This window comes from Salvelinus alpinus, chromosome 29 (genome assembly GCF_045679555.1).
Source record: "Salvelinus alpinus chromosome 29, SLU_Salpinus.1, whole genome shotgun sequence".
Taxonomy (NCBI): domain Eukaryota; kingdom Metazoa; phylum Chordata; class Actinopteri; order Salmoniformes; family Salmonidae; genus Salvelinus; species Salvelinus alpinus.
This window is the reverse complement of record NC_092114.1, coordinates 2,247,331-2,263,043: the sequence shown is the minus strand read 5'-3', so window position 1 is coordinate 2,263,043 and position 15,713 is coordinate 2,247,331. Positions and strand designations below refer to the sequence as shown.

General features: G+C 47.3%; 1 protein-coding gene across 1 annotated transcript in view; it reads left to right on the top strand.

Moving 5' to 3' along the window:
- The first annotated feature begins 733 nt into the window (after positions 1 to 733).
- klhl38a (kelch-like family member 38a) overlaps positions 734 to 15,713 on the top strand; it is a 69,776-nt gene continuing 54,796 nt past the window's right edge. Inside the window, exon 1 of the mRNA XM_071374327.1 lies at positions 734 to 966. The gene's annotated coding sequence lies outside the window, so the exon portion shown is untranslated. The remainder of the gene's footprint in view (positions 967 to 15,713) is intronic.

Sequence of the window (15,713 nt, the reverse complement as noted above, 5' to 3'; positions counted from 1 at the left end):
CACCCACCACCAACCCCCCCAGGTCTCTAGTCTCTGGGCTGAGAGAGGGGCCCTCCCCCACCCACCACCAACCCCCCCAGGTCTCTAGTCTCTGGGCTGAGAGAGGAGCCCCCCCCCACCCACCACCAACCCCCCCAGGTCTCTAGTCTCTGGGCTGAGAGAGGAGCCCCCCCCACCCACCACCAACCCCCCCAAGTCTCTAGTCTCTGGGCTGAGAGAGGAGCCCCCCCCACCCACCACTAACCCCCCCAGGTCTCTAGTCTCTGGGCTGAGAGAGGAGCCCCCCCCACCCACCACTAACCCCCCCAGGTCTCTAGTCTCTGGGCTGAGAGAGGAGCCCCCCCCCACAGGTCTCTAGTCTCTGGGCTGAGAGAGGAGCCCCCCCACCCACCACCAACCCCCCAGGTCTCTAGTCTCTGGGCTGAGAGAGGAGCCCCCCCCCCCCCAGGTCTCTAGTCTCTGGGCTGAGAGAGGACCCCCCCCCCCCCAGGTCTCTAGTCTCTGGGCTGAGAGAGGAGCCCCCCCACCCACCACCAACCCCCCAGGTCTCTAGTCTCTGGGCTGAGAGAGGAGCCCCCCCCCCCCCCCCAGGTCTCTAGTCTCTGGGCTGAGAGAGGAGCCATTTTGCTGCCATAGTAAACACACCGCTAGGACGCAGGACGCACGGCGGACTGTCTGTCACATGAGAGGACGGGGAGGACCGCGGACCGCGGAGATATTATTAGCAGCAGGAATGTACACAGTGGCCTCATGGCAAGCCAACTAACGTAGGCAGGCACAGATCCGAAACCTCACAGAACCTCTTCTCCATGCGCACTCTGAAACTTTAACACGTTTGCTGAAGTGACATTTGTGACTGTGAGGAGGACATTGTTTAAGCTTTTTTGTGACTGAGCTTTTTCTGATTCCCCAAGATACAGACTCTCTGCCTGGAGGTTGTGGATCGAAGTTCCAGACTGAGGAGAGGTAAGCTGGAGTCACCCCTCCACCATGAGGCTGGTGAGATAACTATAGATAAATCATCTTCAAAGAACTAATAATGTGGCAAAAGTTATTGATGTCTGGTTATACATCTGACTATAGTTATAAATCTGATCTGACTATAGATATAAATCTGATCTGACTATAGATCTGATCTGACTATAGTTATAGATCTGATCTGACTATAGTTATAGATCTGATCTGACTATAGTTATAAATCTGATCTGACTATAGTTATAAATCTGATCTGACTATAAATCGGATCTGACTGTAGTTATAAATCTGATCTGACTGTAGTTATAAATCTGATCTGATTGTAGTTAAGATCTGATCTGACTGTAGTTATAAATCTGATCTGACTGTAGTTATAGATCTGATCTGACTGTAGTTATAAATCTGATCTGATTGTAGTTATGAATCTGATCTGATTGTAGTTATAAATCTGATCTGATTGTAGTTATAAATCTGATCTGACTATAGTTATAGATCTGATCTGACTGTAGTTATAGATCTGATCTGACTGTAGTTATAAATCTGATCTGACTCTAAATCTGATCTGATTATAGTTATAGATCTGATCTGACTATAGTTATAGAGCTGATCTGACTATAAATCTGATCTGAATATAGTTATAGATCTGATCTGATTATAGTTTAGATCTGATCTGACTGATTATAGTTATAGATCTGATCTGACTATAGTTATAGAGCTGATCTGACTGTAGTTATAAATCTGATCTGACTAGAGTTATAAATCTGATCTGATTATAGTTATAGATCTGATCTGACTGATTATAGTTATAGATCTGATCTGACTATAGTTATAGATCTGATCTGACTATAGTTATAGATCTGATCTGACTATAGTTATAGATCTGATCTGACTATAGTTATAGATCTGATCTGACTATAGTTATAGATCTGATCTGACTATAGTTATAAATCTGATCTGACTATAGTTATAAATCTGATCTGACTATAAATCGGATCTGACTGTAGTTATAAATCTGATCTGACTGTAGTTATAAATCTGATCTGATTGTAGTTAAGATCTGATCTGACTGTAGTTATAAATCTGATCTGACTGTAGTTATAGATCTGATCTGACTGTAGTTATAAATCTGATCTGATTGTAGTTATGAATCTGATCTGATTGTAGTTATAAATCTGATCTGATTGTAGTTATAAATCTGATCTGACTATAGTTATAGATCTGATCTGACTGTAGTTATAGATCTGATCTGACTGTAGTTATAAATCTGATCTGACTCTAAATCTGATCTGATTATAGTTATAGATCTGATCTGACTATAGTTATAGAGCTGATCTGACTATAAATCTGATCTGAATATAGTTATAGATCTGATCTGATTATAGTTTAGATCTGATCTGACTGATTATAGTTATAGATCTGATCTGACTATAGTTATAGAGCTGATCTGACTGTAGTTATAAATCTGATCTGACTAGAGTTATAAATCTGATCTGATTATAGTTATAGATCTGATCTGACTGATTATAGTTATAGATCTGATCTGACTATAGTTATAGATCTGATCTGACTATAGTTATAGATCTGATCTGACTATAGTTATAGATCTGATCTGACTATAGTTATAGATCTGATCTGACTATAGTTATAGATCTGATCTGACTATAGTTATAGATCTGATCTGACTATAGTTATAGATCTGATCTGACTATAGTTATAGATCTGATCTGACTATAGTTATAGATCTGATCTGACTATAGTTATAGATCTGATCTGATTATAGTTATAGATCTGATCTGATTATAGTTATAGATCTGACTATAGTTACAGTACCGTTCAACAGTTTGGGGTCACTTAGAAATGTCCTTGTTGTTGAAAGAAAAGCACATTTCTTGTCCATTAAAATAACATCAAATTGATCAGAAACACAGTGTAGACATTGTTAATGTTGTAAATGACCATTGTGGCTGGAAACGGCAGATTTTTAATGGAATATCTACATAGGCGTACAGAGGCCAATTATCAGCAACCATCACTCCTGTGTTCCAATGGCACGTTGTGTTAGCTAATCCAAGTTTATCATTTTAAAAGGCTAATTGATCATTAGAAAACCCTTTTGCAATTATGTTAGCACAGCTGAAAACTGTTATTAAAGAAGCAATAAAACTAGCCTTCTTTAGACTAGTTGAGTATCTGGAGCATCAGCATTTGTGGGTTCGATTACAGGCTCAAAATGGCCAGAAACAAAGATCTTTCTTCTGAAACTCGTCAGTCTATTCTTGTTCTGAGAAATTAAGGCTATTCCATGCGAGAAATTGCCAAGAAACTGAAGATCTCGTACAACGCTGTGTACTATTCCCTTCACAGAACAGCACGAAATGGCTCTAACCAGAATAGAAAGAGGAGTGGGAGGCCCCGGTGCACAACTGAGCAAGAGGACAAGTACATTAGTGTCTCGTTTGAGAAACAGACGCCTCACAAGTACTCAACTGGCAGCTTCCTTAAATAGTACCCGCAAAACACCAGTCTCAACGTCAACAATGAAGATCCGTCTCCGGGATGCTGACCTTCTAGGCAGAGTTGCAAAGAAAAACCCATATCTCAGACTGGCCAATAAAAATAAAAGATTAAGATTGGCAAAAGAACAGACACTGGACAGAGGAACTCTTCCTAGAAGGCCAGCATAACGTGGTCGCCTCTTCACTGTTGATGTTGAGACTGGTGTTTTGTGGGTACTATTTTCCAAAACAAGAACATTTCTTCCAAACATTTGAACGGTAGTGTATACAGCTGGCTATAGTTATAAGTCTGTTTTTGACGGGACATTTGATGCCGCGCATCACTTGTCTCATGCTCCTTATTTATGACATTTAACCCTGTGTCAAATTCTTTGGGGGTCAGGGTCAACCCTGTGTCTAAGGTATTGGGGGTCAGGGTCAACCATGTGTCTAAGGTATTGGGGGTCAGGGTCAACCTTGTGTCTAAGGTATTGGGGGTCAGGGTCAACCCTGTGTCTAAGGTATTGGGGGTCAGGGTCAACCCTGTGTCTAAGGTATTGGGGGTCAGGGTCAACCCTGTGTCAAATTCTTTGGGGGTCAGGGTCAACCCTGTGTCTAAGGTATTGGGGGTCAGGGTCAACCCTGTGTCTAAGGTATTGGGGGTCAGGGTCAACCCTGTGTCTAAGGTATTGGGGGTCAGGGTCAACCCTGTGTCAAATTCTTTGGGGGTCAGGGTCAACCCTGTGTCTAAGGTATTGGGGGTCAGGGTCAACCCTGTGTCTAAGGTATTGGGGGTCAGGGTCAACCCTGTGTCTAAGGTATTGGGGGTCAGGGTCAACCCTGTGTCTAATTTATTGGGGGTCAGGGTCAACCCTGTGTCTAATTTATTGGGGGTCAGCGTCAACCCTATGTCTAAGGTATTGGGGGTCAGGGTCAACCCTGTGTCTAATTTATTGGGGGTCAGGGTCAACCCTGTGTCTAATTTATTGGGGGTCAGCGTCAACCCTGTGTCTAATTTATTGGGGGTCAGGGTCAACCCTGTTTCTAATTTATTGGGGGTCATGGTCAACCCTGTGTCTAAGGTATTGGGGGTCAGGGTCAACCCTGTGTCTAATTTATTGGGGGTCAGGGTCAACCCTGTGTCTAAGGTATTGGGGGTCAGGGTCAACCCTGTGTCTAAGGTATTGGGGGTCAGGGTCAACCCTGTGTCTAAGGTATTGGGGGTCAGGGTCAACCCTGTGTCTAAGGTATTGGGGGTCAGGGTCAACCCTGTGTCTAATTTATTGGGGGTCAGGGTCAACCCTGTGTCTAATTTATTGGGGGTCAGGGTCAACCCTGTGTCTAAGGTATTGGGGGTCAGGGTCAACCCTGTGTCTAATTTATTGGGGGTCAGGGTCAACCCTGTGTCTAAGGTATTGGGGGTCAGGGTCAACCCTGTGTCTAAGGTATTGGGGGTCAGGGTCAACCCTGTGTCTAATTTATTGGGGGTCAGGGTCAACCCTGTGTCTAATTTATTGGGGGTCAGGGTCAACCCTGTGTCTAATTTATTGGGGGTCAGGGTCAACCCTGTGTCTAAGGTATTGGGGGTCAGGGTCAACCCTGTGTCTAATTTATTGGGGGTCAGGGTCAACCCTGTGTCTAAGGTATTGGGGGTCAGGGTCAACCCTGTGTCTAAGGTATTGCGGGTCAGGGTCAACCCTGTGTCTAATTTAGATCTATGGGGTATTTCTGTTGATTTCACAAATACTTTACTAAGCCTAGTAGCTGCCTTTCATTGGGATTAAAAAAATAATAATACACAATGTCATGTCATCCAACTTTCCATAGAAAATACTATTTACGTAGCTACAGTACAAGCCCCTCAACTTCCAATATCAACATTGTGAGCTATCCATAAAAAGGTGTTTATGTTACAATCCAATTTAGGCTTCACAAAGTCTGGGGAATACCGTGTTGTGAAAGACGTCACTCCTCGTGAGCCATGGCAGCTATTTAATAATACATAATAATGATTAAAGTTTCCAAATATACCAGACAGGGTGGCCCAGTGATCCGGGACTAAATCACATGAATAGCTGTCTCTGGTGATTAGTTGACTTAGTGCTGACACTAGCCCTATGAAATGCTCTCGTCTACACACCACAGCTAGACGATCTTCAAGGGCAAACCCCTGAGGGACGTAGTGGGGGACACAGAGAGAGAGGGAGATAAAGAGAGAGAGAGAGAGGAGAAGAGGGGGGAGAGAGAGAGGGAGGAGTTGGGGAGAGAGGGAGAGGAGTTGGGGAGAGAGGGGGAGGGGTGGGGGAGAGAGGGGGAGGGGAGTTAGAGGAGTGGGGGAGTTAGAGAGAGGAGTGGGGGAGTTAGAGAGAGAGGAGTGGGGGAGTTAGAGAGAGGAGTGGGGGAGAGAGAGAGAGGAGGGGGGAAGAGAGAGAGAAGTGGGGGAGAGAAAGAGAGGAGTGGGGGGGAGAGAGAGAGAGGAGTGGGGAGTTAGAGAGAGGAGTGGGGGAGAGAGATAGAGAGAGAGAGAGAGGAGGGGGGGAGAGAGAGAGGGGGGGGAGAGAGAGAGGAGTGGGGGAGAGAAAGAGAGGAGTGGGGGAGAGAGAGAAAAACAGTTGGTTCATGTGACAGCTCTGATGAAGTTAGCCAGTGAGGTGGAGATGTGACCATTTGCTACATGGATCCATTTGGATGATTTAGGAGGCAGAATGGAAATAGATAGCTGCCTGCCTACCCGGCCTCAGCCCGGGACTCAGGGTGTGTCCTAGCAGGGAGTCAGCAACAACGTGGAGAAAGCTGCCTGCCTACCCGGCCTCAGCCCGGGACTCAGGGTGTGTCCTAGCAGGGAGTCAGCAACAACGTGGAGAAAGCTGCCTGCCTACCCGGCCTCAGCCCGGGACTCAGGGTGTGTCCTAGCAGGGAGTCAGCAACAATGTGGAGAAAGCTGCCTGCCTACTCGGCCTCAGCCCGGGACTCAGGGTGTGTCCTAGCAGGGAGTCAGCAGCAACATGGAGAAAGCTGCCTGCCTACTCGGCCGCAGCCCGGGACTCAGGGTGTGTCCTAGCAGGGAGTCAGCAGCAACATGGAGAAAGCTGCCTGCCTACCCGGCCTCAGCCCGGGACTCAGGGTGTGTCCTAGCAGGGAGTCAGCAACAACGTGGAGAAAGCTGCCTGCCTTGTTGGTAGTTGGTTTAATCAAGGGAATGTTTTTTAAGACTGCTCTGTTGAGCCAATGGAACACTAATAGGAAACTGACTAGATGTCTGACCAGAGCCTTATGGGTAGTGAGTAAGGACCCTGGTCAGAAGTAGTGAGTAAGGACCCTGGTTTGAGGTAGTGAGTAAGGACCCTGGTCTGAAGTAGTGAGTAAGGACCCTGGTTAGAAGTAGTGAGTAAGGACCCTGGTTAGAAGTAGTGAGTAAGGACCCTGGTCTGAAGTAGTGAGTAAGGACCCTGGTCTGAAGTAGTGAGTAAGGACCCTGGTTAGAAGTAGTGAGTAAGGACCCTGGTTAGAAGTAGTGAGTAAGGACCCTGGTCTGAAGTAGTGAGTAAGGACCCTGGTTAGAAGTAGTGAGTAAGGACCCTGGTTAGAAGTAGTGAGTAAGGACCCTGGTTAGAAGTAGTGAGTAAGGACCCTGGTCTGAAGTAGTGAGTAAGGACCCTGGTCTGAAGTAGTGAGTAAGGACCCTGGTCAGAAGTAGTGCGTAAGGACCCTGGTTAGAAGTAGTGAGTAAGGACCCTGGTCTGAAGTAGTGAGTAAGGACCCTGGTCTGAAGTAGTGAGTAAGGACCCTGGTTAGAAGTAGTGAGTAAGGACCCTGGTTAGAAGTAGTGAGTAAGGACCCTGGTCTGAAGTAGTGAGTAAGGACCCTGGTTAGAAGTAGTGAGTAAGGACCCTGGTTAGAAGTAGTGAGTAAGGACCCTGGTTAGAAGTAGTGAGTAAGGACCCTGGTCTGAAGTAGTGAGTAAGGACCCTGGTCTGAAGTAGTGAGTAAGGACCCTGGTCAGAAGTAGTGAGTAAGGACCCTGGTTAGAAGTAGTGAGTAAGGACCCTGGTCTGAAGTAGTGAGTAAGGACCCTGGTCTGAAGTAGTGAGTAAGGACCCTGGTTAGAAGTAGTGAGTAAGGACCCTGGTTAGAAGTAGTGAGTAAGGACCCTGGTCAGAAGTAGTGAGTAAGGACCCTGGTTAGAGGTAGTGAGTAAGGACCCTGGTTAGAAGTAGTGAGTAAGGACCCTGGTTAGAAGTAGTGAGTAAGGACCCTGGTCAGAAGTAGTGAGTAAGGACCCTGGTTAGAGGTAGTGAGTAAGGACCCTGGTTAGAGGTAGTGAGTAAGGACCCTGGTTAGAGGTAGTGAGTAAGGACCCTGGTCAGAAGTAGTGAGTAAGGACCCTGGTTAGAGGTAGTGAGTAAGGACCCTGGTCAGAAGTAGTGAGTAAGGACCCTGGTTAGAAGTAGTGAGTAAGGACCCTGGTTAGAGGTAGTGAGTAAGGACCCTGGTCTGAAGTAGTGAGTAAGGACCCTGGTTAGAAGTAGTGAGTAAGGACCCTGGTTAGAAGTAGTGAGTAAGGACCCTGGTCTGAAGTAGTGAGTAAGGACCCTGGTCTGAAGTAGTGAGTAAGGACCCTGGTCAGAAGTAGTGAGTAAGGACCCTGGTTAGAAGTAGTGAGTAAGGACCCTGGTCTGAAGTAGTGAGTTAGGACCCTGGTCTGAAGTAGTGAGTAAGGACCCTGGTTAGAAGTAGTGAGTAAGGACCCTGGTTAGAAGTAGTGAGTAAGGACCCTGGTCTGAAGTAGTGAGTAAGGACCCTGGTTAGAAGTAGTGAGTAAGGACCCTGGTTAGAAGTAGTGAGTAAGGACCCTGGTTAGAAGTAGTGAGTAAGGACCCTGGTCTGAAGTAGTGAGTAAGGACCCTGGTCTGAAGTAGTGAGTAAGGACCCTGGTCAGAAGTAGTGAGTAAGGACCCTGGTTAGAAGTAGTGAGTAAGGACCCTGGTCTGAAGTAGTGAGTAAGGACCCTGGTCTGAAGTAGTGAGTAAGGACCCTGGTTAGAAGTAGTGAGTAAGGACCCTGGTTAGAAGTAGTGAGTAAGGACCCTGGTCAGAAGTAGTGAGTAAGGACCCTGGTTAGAGGTAGTGAGTAAGGACCCTGGTTAGAAGTAGTGAGTAAGGACCCTGGTTAGAAGTAGTGAGTAAGGACCCTGGTCAGAAGTAGTGAGTAAGGACCCTGGTTAGAGGTAGTGAGTAAGGACCCTGGTTAGAGGTAGTGAGTAAGGACCCTGGTTAGAGGTAGTGAGTAAGGACCCTGGTTAGAAGTAGTGAGTAAGGACCCTGGTCTGAAGTAGTGAGTAAGGACCCTGGTCTGAAGTAGTGAGTAAGGACCCTGGTCAGAAGTAGTGAGTAAGGACCCTGGTTAGAAGTAGTGAGTAAGGACCCTGGTCTGAAGTAGTGAGTTAGGACCCTGGTCTGAAGTAGTGAGTAAGGACCCTGGTTAGAAGTAGTGAGTAAGGACCCTGGTTAGAAGTAGTGAGTAAGGACCCTGGTCTGAAGTAGTGAGTAAGGACCCTGGTTAGAAGTAGTGAGTAAGGACCCTGGTTAGAAGTAGTGAGTAAGGACCCTGGTTAGAAGTAGTGAGTAAGGACCCTGGTCTGAAGTAGTGAGTAAGGACCCTGGTCTGAAGTAGTGAGTAAGGACCCTGGTCAGAAGTAGTGAGTAAGGACCCTGGTTAGAAGTAGTGAGTAAGGACCCTGGTCTGAAGTAGTGAGTAAGGACCCTGGTCTGAAGTAGTGAGTAAGGACCCTGGTTAGAAGTTGTGAGTAAGGACCCTGGTTAGAAGTAGTGAGTAAGGACCCTGGTCAGAAGTAGTGAGTAAGGACCCTGGTTAGAGGTAGTGAGTAAGGACCCTGGTTAGAAGTAGTGAGTAAGGACCCTGGTTAGAAGTAGTGAGTAAGGACCCTGGTCAGAAGTAGTGAGTAAGGACCCTGGTTAGAGGTAGTGAGTAAGGACCCTGGTTAGAGGTAGTGAGTAAGGACCCTGGTTAGAGGTAGTGAGTAAGGACCCTGGTCAGAAGTAGTGAGTAAGGACCCTGGTTAGAGGTAGTGAGTAAGGACCCTGGTTAGAAGTAGTGAGTAAGGACCCTGGTTAGAGGTAGTGAGTAAGGACCCTGGTCTGAAGTAGTGAGTAAGGACCCTGGTTAGAAGTAGTGAGTAAGGACCCTGGTTAGAAGTAGTGAGTAAGGACCCTGGTCTGAAGTAGTGAGTAAGGACCCTGGTTAGAAGTAGTGAGTAAGGACCCTGGTTAGAAGTAGTGAGTAAGGACCCTGGTTAGAAGTAGTGAGTAAGGACCCTGGTCTGAAGTAGTGAGTAAGGACCCTGGTCTGAAGTAGTGAGTAAGGACCCTGGTTAGAAGTAGTGAGTAAGGACCCTGGTTAGAAGTAGTGAGTAAGGACCCTGGTTAGAGGTAGTGAGTAAGGACCCTGGTTAGAGGTAGTGAGTAAGGACCCTGGTTAGAGGTAGTGAGTAAGGACCCTGGTCAGAAGTAGTGAGTAAGGACCCTGGTTAGAGGTAGTGAGTAAGGACCCTGGTCAGAAGTAGTGAGTAAGGACCCTGGTTAGAAGTAGTGAGTAAGGACCCTGGTTAGAGGTAGTGAGTAAGGAACCTGGTCAGAAGTAGTGAGTAAGGACCCTGGTTAGAAGAAGTGAGTAAGGACCCTGGTTAGAAGTAGTGAGTAAGGACCCTGGTTAGAGGTAGTGAGTAAGGACCCTGGTTAGAAGTAGTGAGTAAGGACCCTGGTCAGAAGTAGTGAGTAAGGACCCTGGTTAGAGGTAGTGAGTAAGGACCCTGGTTAGAGGTAGTGAGTAAGGACCCTGGTTAGAGGTAGTGAGTAAGGACCCTGGTCAGAAGTAGTGAGTAAGGACCCTGGTTAGAGGTAGTGAGTAAGGACCCTGGTCAGAAGTAGTGAGTAAGGACCCTGGTTAGAGGTAGTGAGTAAGGACCCTGGTCAGAAGTAGTGAGTAAGGACCCTGGTTAGAGGTAGTGAGTAAGGACCCTGGTCAGAAGTAGTGAGTAAGGACCCTGGTCAGAAGTAGTGAGTAAGGACCCTGGTTAGGGGTAGTGAGTAAGGACCCTGGTTAGAGGTAGTGAGTAAGGACCCTGGTTAGAGGTAGTGAGTAAAGACCGTGGTCTGAAGTAGTGAGTAAGGACCCTGGTTAGAGGTAGTGAGTAAGGACCCTGGTTAGAAGTAGTGAGTAAGGACCCTGGTCAGAAGTAGTGAGTAAGGACCCTGGTTAGAGGTAGTGAGTAAGGACCCTGGTTAGAGGTAGTGAGTAAGGACCCTGGTCTGAAGTAGTGAGTAAGGACCCTGGTTAGAGGTAGTGAGTAAGGACCCTGGTTAGAAGTAGTGAGTAAGGACCCTGGTCAGAAGTAGTGAGTAAGGACCCTGGTTAGAAGTAGTGAGTAAGGACCCTGGTTAGAGGTAGTGAGTAAGGACCCTGGTCAGAAGTAGTGAGTAAGGACCCTGGTTAGAAGTAGTGAGTAAGGACCCTGGTCTGAAGTAGTGAGTAAGGACCCTGGTCTGAAGTAGTGAGTAAGGACCCTGGTTAGAAGTAGTGAGTAAGGACCCTGGTTAGAGGTAGTGAGTAAGGACCCTGGTTAGAGGTAGTGAGTAAGGACCCTGGTTAGAAGTAGTGAGTAAGGACCCTGGTTAGAAGTAGTGAGTAAGGACCCTGGTTAGAGGTAGTGAGTAAGGACCCTGGTCAGAAGTAGTGAGTAAGGACCCTGGTTAGAAGTAGTGAGTAAGGACCCTGGTTAGAGGTAGTGAGTAAGGACCCTGGTCAGAAGTAGTGAGTAAGGACCCTGGTCAGAAGTAGTGAGTAAGGACCCTGGTTAGAGGTAGTGAGTAAGGACCCTGGTTAGAGGTAGTGAGTAAGGACCCTGGTCTGACGTAGTGAGTAAGGACCCTGGTCTGAAGTAGTGAGTAAGGACCCTGGTCTGACGTAGTGAGTAAGGACCCTGGTCAGAAGTAGTGAGTAAGGACCCTGGTCTGAAGTAGTGAGTAAGGACCCTGGTCTGAAGTAGTGAGTAAGGACCCTGGTTAGAGGTAGTGAGTAAGGACCCTGGTCGGAAGTAGTGAGTAAGGACCCTGGTTAGAGGTAGTGAGTAAGGACCCTGGTCAGAAGTAGTGAGTAAGGACCCTGGTCTGAAGTAGTGAGTAAGGACCCTGGTCAGAAGTAGTGAGTAAGTACCCTGGTTAGAGGTAGTGAGTAAGGACCCTGGTCTGAAGTAGTGAGTAAGGACCCTGGTCAGAAGTAGTGAGTAAGGACCCTGGTTAGGGGTAGTGAGTAAAGACCCTGGTTAGAAGTAGTGAGTAAAGACCCTGGTCTGAAGTAGTGAGTAAGGACCCTGGTTAGAAGTAGTGAGTAAGGACCCTGGTTAGAAGTAGTGAGTAAGGACCCTGGTTAGAAGTAGTGAGTAAAGACCCTGGTCTGAAGTAGTGAGTAAGGACCCTGGATAGGGGTAGTGAGTAAGGACCCTGGTTAGAGGTAGTGAGTAAGGACCCTGGTTAGAGGTAGTGAGTAAGGACCCTGGTCTGAAGTAGTGAGTAAGGACCCTGGATAGGGGTAGTGAGTAAGGACCCTGGTTAGAGGTAGTGAGTAAGGACCCTGGTTAGAGGTAGTGAGTAAGGACCCTGGTTAGAAGTAGTGAGTAAGGACCCTGGTCTGAAGTAGTGAGTAAGGACCCTGGTCTGAAGTAGTGAGTAAGGACCCTGGTTAGAAGTAGTGAGTAAGGACCCTGGTCTGAAGTAGTGAGTAAGGACCCTGGTTAGAGGTAGTGAGTAAGGACCCTGGTTAGAAGCAGTGAGTAAGGACCCTGGTTAGAAGTAGTGAGTAAGGACCGTGGTTAGAGGTAGTGAGTAAGGACCCTGGTCTGAAGTAGTGAGTAAGGACCCTGGTCTGAAGTAGTGAGTAAGGACCCTGGTCTGAAGTAGTGAGTAAGGACCCTGGTCTGAAGTAGTGAGTAAGGACCCTGGTTAGAAGTAGTGAGTAAGGACCCTGGTTAGAGGTAGTGAGTAAGGACCCTGGTCTGAAGTAGTGAGTAAGGACCCTGGTTCGAGGTAGTGAGTAAGGACCCTGGTCTGAAGTAGTGAGTATGGACCCTGGTCAGAAGTAGTGAGTAAGGACCCTGGTTAGAGGTAGTGAGTAAGGACCCTGGTCTGAAGTAGTGAGTAAGGACCCTGGTCTGAAGTAGTGAGTAAGGACCCTGGTTAGAAGTAGTGAGTAAGGGCCCTGGTCTGAAGTAGTGAGTAAGGACCCTGGTTAGAAGTAGTGAGTAAGGACCCTGGTTAGAGGTAGTGAGTAAGGACCCTGGTCAGAAGTAGTGAGTAAGGACCCTGGTCTGAAGTAGTGAGTAAGGACCCTGGTCTGAAGTAGTGAGTAAGGACCCTGGTTAGAAGTAGTGAGTAAGGACCCTGGTCAGAAGTAGTGAGTAAGGACCCTGGTCTGAAGTAGTGAGTAAGGACCCTGGTTAGAGGTAGTGAGTAAGGACCCTGGTCTGAAGTAGTGAGTAAGGACCCTGGTTAGAAGTAGTGAGTAAGGACCCTGGTCTGAAGTAGTGAGTAAGGACCCTGGTTAGAGGTAGTGAGTAAGGACCCTGGTCAGAAGTAGTGAGTAAGGACCCTGGTCTGAAGTAGTGAGTAAGGACCCTGGTCTGAAGTAGTGAGTAAGGACCCTGGTCAGAAGTAGTGAGTAAGGACCCTGGTTAGAAGTAGTGAGTAAGGACCCTGGTCTGAAGTAGTGAGTAAGGACCCTGGTCTGAAGTAGTGAGTAAGGACCCTGGTTAGAGGTAGTGAGTAAGGACCCTGGTTAGAGGTAGTGAGTAAGGACCCTGGTTAGAGGTAGTGAGTAAGGACCCTGGTCTGAAGTAGTGAGTAAGGACCCTGGTTAGAGGTAGTGAGTAAGGACCCGGGTTAGAGGTAGTGAGTAAGGACCCTGGTCAGAAGTAGTGAGTAAAGACCCTGGTTAGAAGTAGTGAGAAAGGACCCTGGTTAGAGGTAGTGAGTAAGGACCCTGGTTAGAAGTAGTGAGTAAAGACCCTGGTTATAAGTAGTGAGTAAGGACCCTGGTTAGAAGTAGTGAGTAAAGACCCTGGTTAGAAGTAGTGAGAAAGGACCCTGGTTAGAGGTAGTGAGTAAGGACCCTGGTTAGAAGTAGTGAGTAAAGACCCTGGTTAGAAGTAGTGAGTAAGGACCCTGGTTAGAAGTAGTGAGTAAGGACCCTGGTCTGAAGTAGTGAGTAAGGACCCTGGTCTGAAGTAGTGAGTAAGGACCCTGGTCTGAAGTAGTGAGTAAGGACCCTGGTCTGAAGTAGTGAGTAAGGACCCTGGTTAGAGGTAGTGAGTAAGGACCCTGGTCAGAAGTAGTGAGTAAGGACCCTGGTCTGAAGTAGTGAGTAAGGACCCTGGTTAGAGGTAGTGAGTAAGGACCCTGGTCAGAAGTAGTGAGTAAAGACCCTGGTTAGAAGTAGTGAGTAAGGACCCTGGTCTGAAGTAGTGAGTAAGGACCCTGGTCTGAAGTAGTGAGTAAGGACCCTGGTCTGAAGTAGTGAGTAAGGACCCTGGTTAGAGGTAGTGAGTAAGGACCCTGGTCAGAAGTAGTGAGTAAAGACCCTGGTTAGAAGTAGTGAGTAAGGACCCTGGTTAGAAGTAGTGAGTAAGGACCCTGGTCTGAAGTAGTGAGTAAGGACCCTGGTCTGAAGTAGTGAGTAAGGACCCTGGTTAGAGGTAGTGAGTAAGGACCCTGGTCAGAAGTAGTGAGTAAAGACCCTGGTTAGAAGTAGTGAGTAAGGACCCTGGTTAGAAGTAGTGAGTAAGGACCCTGGTTAGAGGTAGTGAGTAAGGACCCTGGTTAGAAGTAGTGAGTAAAGACCCTGGTTATAAGTAGTGAGTAAGGACCCTGGTTAGAAGTAGTGAGTAAGGACCCTGTTCAGAAGTAGTGAGTAAAGACCCTGGTTAGAGGTAGTTAGTAAGGACCCTGGTCTGAAGTAGTGAGTAAGGACCCTGGTCTGAAGTAGTGAGTAAGGACCCTGGTCTGAAGTAGTGAGTAAGGACCCTGGTTAGAGGTAGTGAGTAAGGACCCTGGTTAGAAGTAGTGAGTAAAGACCCTGGTTAGAAGTAGTGAGTAAGGACCCTGGTTAGAAGTAGTGAGTAAGGACCCTGGTTAGAGGTAGTGAGTAAGGACCCTGGTTAGAAGTAGTGAGTAAGGACCCTGGTTAGAAGTAGTGAGTAAGGACCCTGGTTAGAGGTAGTGAGTAAGGACCCTGGTTAGAAGTAGTGAGTAAGGACCCTGGTTAGAGGTAGTGAGTAAAGACCCTGGTTAGAAGTAGTGAGTAAGGACCCTGGTTAGAAGTAGTGAGTAAGGACCCTGGTTAGAGGTAGTGAGTAAGGACCCTGGTCTGAAGTAGTGAGTAAGGACCCTGGTCAGAAGTAGTGAGTAAAGACCCTGGTTAGAAGTAGTGAGTAAGGACCCTGGTTAGAAGTAGTGAGTAAGGACCCTGGTTAGAGGTAGTGAGTAAAGACCCTGGTTATAAGTAGTGAGTAAGGACCCTGGTTAGAAGTAGTGAGTAAAGACCCTGGTTATAAGTAGTGAGTAAGGAACCTGGTTAGAAGTAGTGAGTAAGGACCCTGGTTAGAGGTAGTGAGTAAGGACCCTGGTCAGAAGTAGTGAGTAAGGACCCTGGTCAGAAGTAGTGAGTAAAGACCCTGGTTAGAAGTAGTGAGTAAGGACCCTGGTTAGAAGTAGTGAGTAAAGACCCTGGTCATAAGTAGTGAGTAAAGACCCTGGTTAGAAGTAGTGAGTAAAGACCCTGGTTAGAAGTAGTGAGTAAGGACCCTGGTTAGAAGTAGTGAGTAAGGACCCTGGTTAGAGGTAGTGAGTAAGGACCCTGGTTAGAAGTAGTGAGTAAAGACCCTGGTTATAAGTAGTGAGTAAGGACCCTGGTTAGAAGTAGTGAGTAAGGACCCTGGTTAGAGGTAGTGAGTAAGGACCCTGGTTAGAGGTAGTGAGTAAGGACCCTGGTTAGAGGTAGTGAGTAAGGACCCTGGTCAGAAGTAGTGAGTATGGACCCTGGTTAGAGGTAGTGAGTAAGGACCCTGGTCAGAAGTAGTGAGTAAGGACCCTAGTTAGAGGTAGTGAGTAAGGACCCTGGTTAGAGGTAGTGAGTAAGGACCCTGGTTAGAGGTAGTGAGTAAGGACCCTGGTT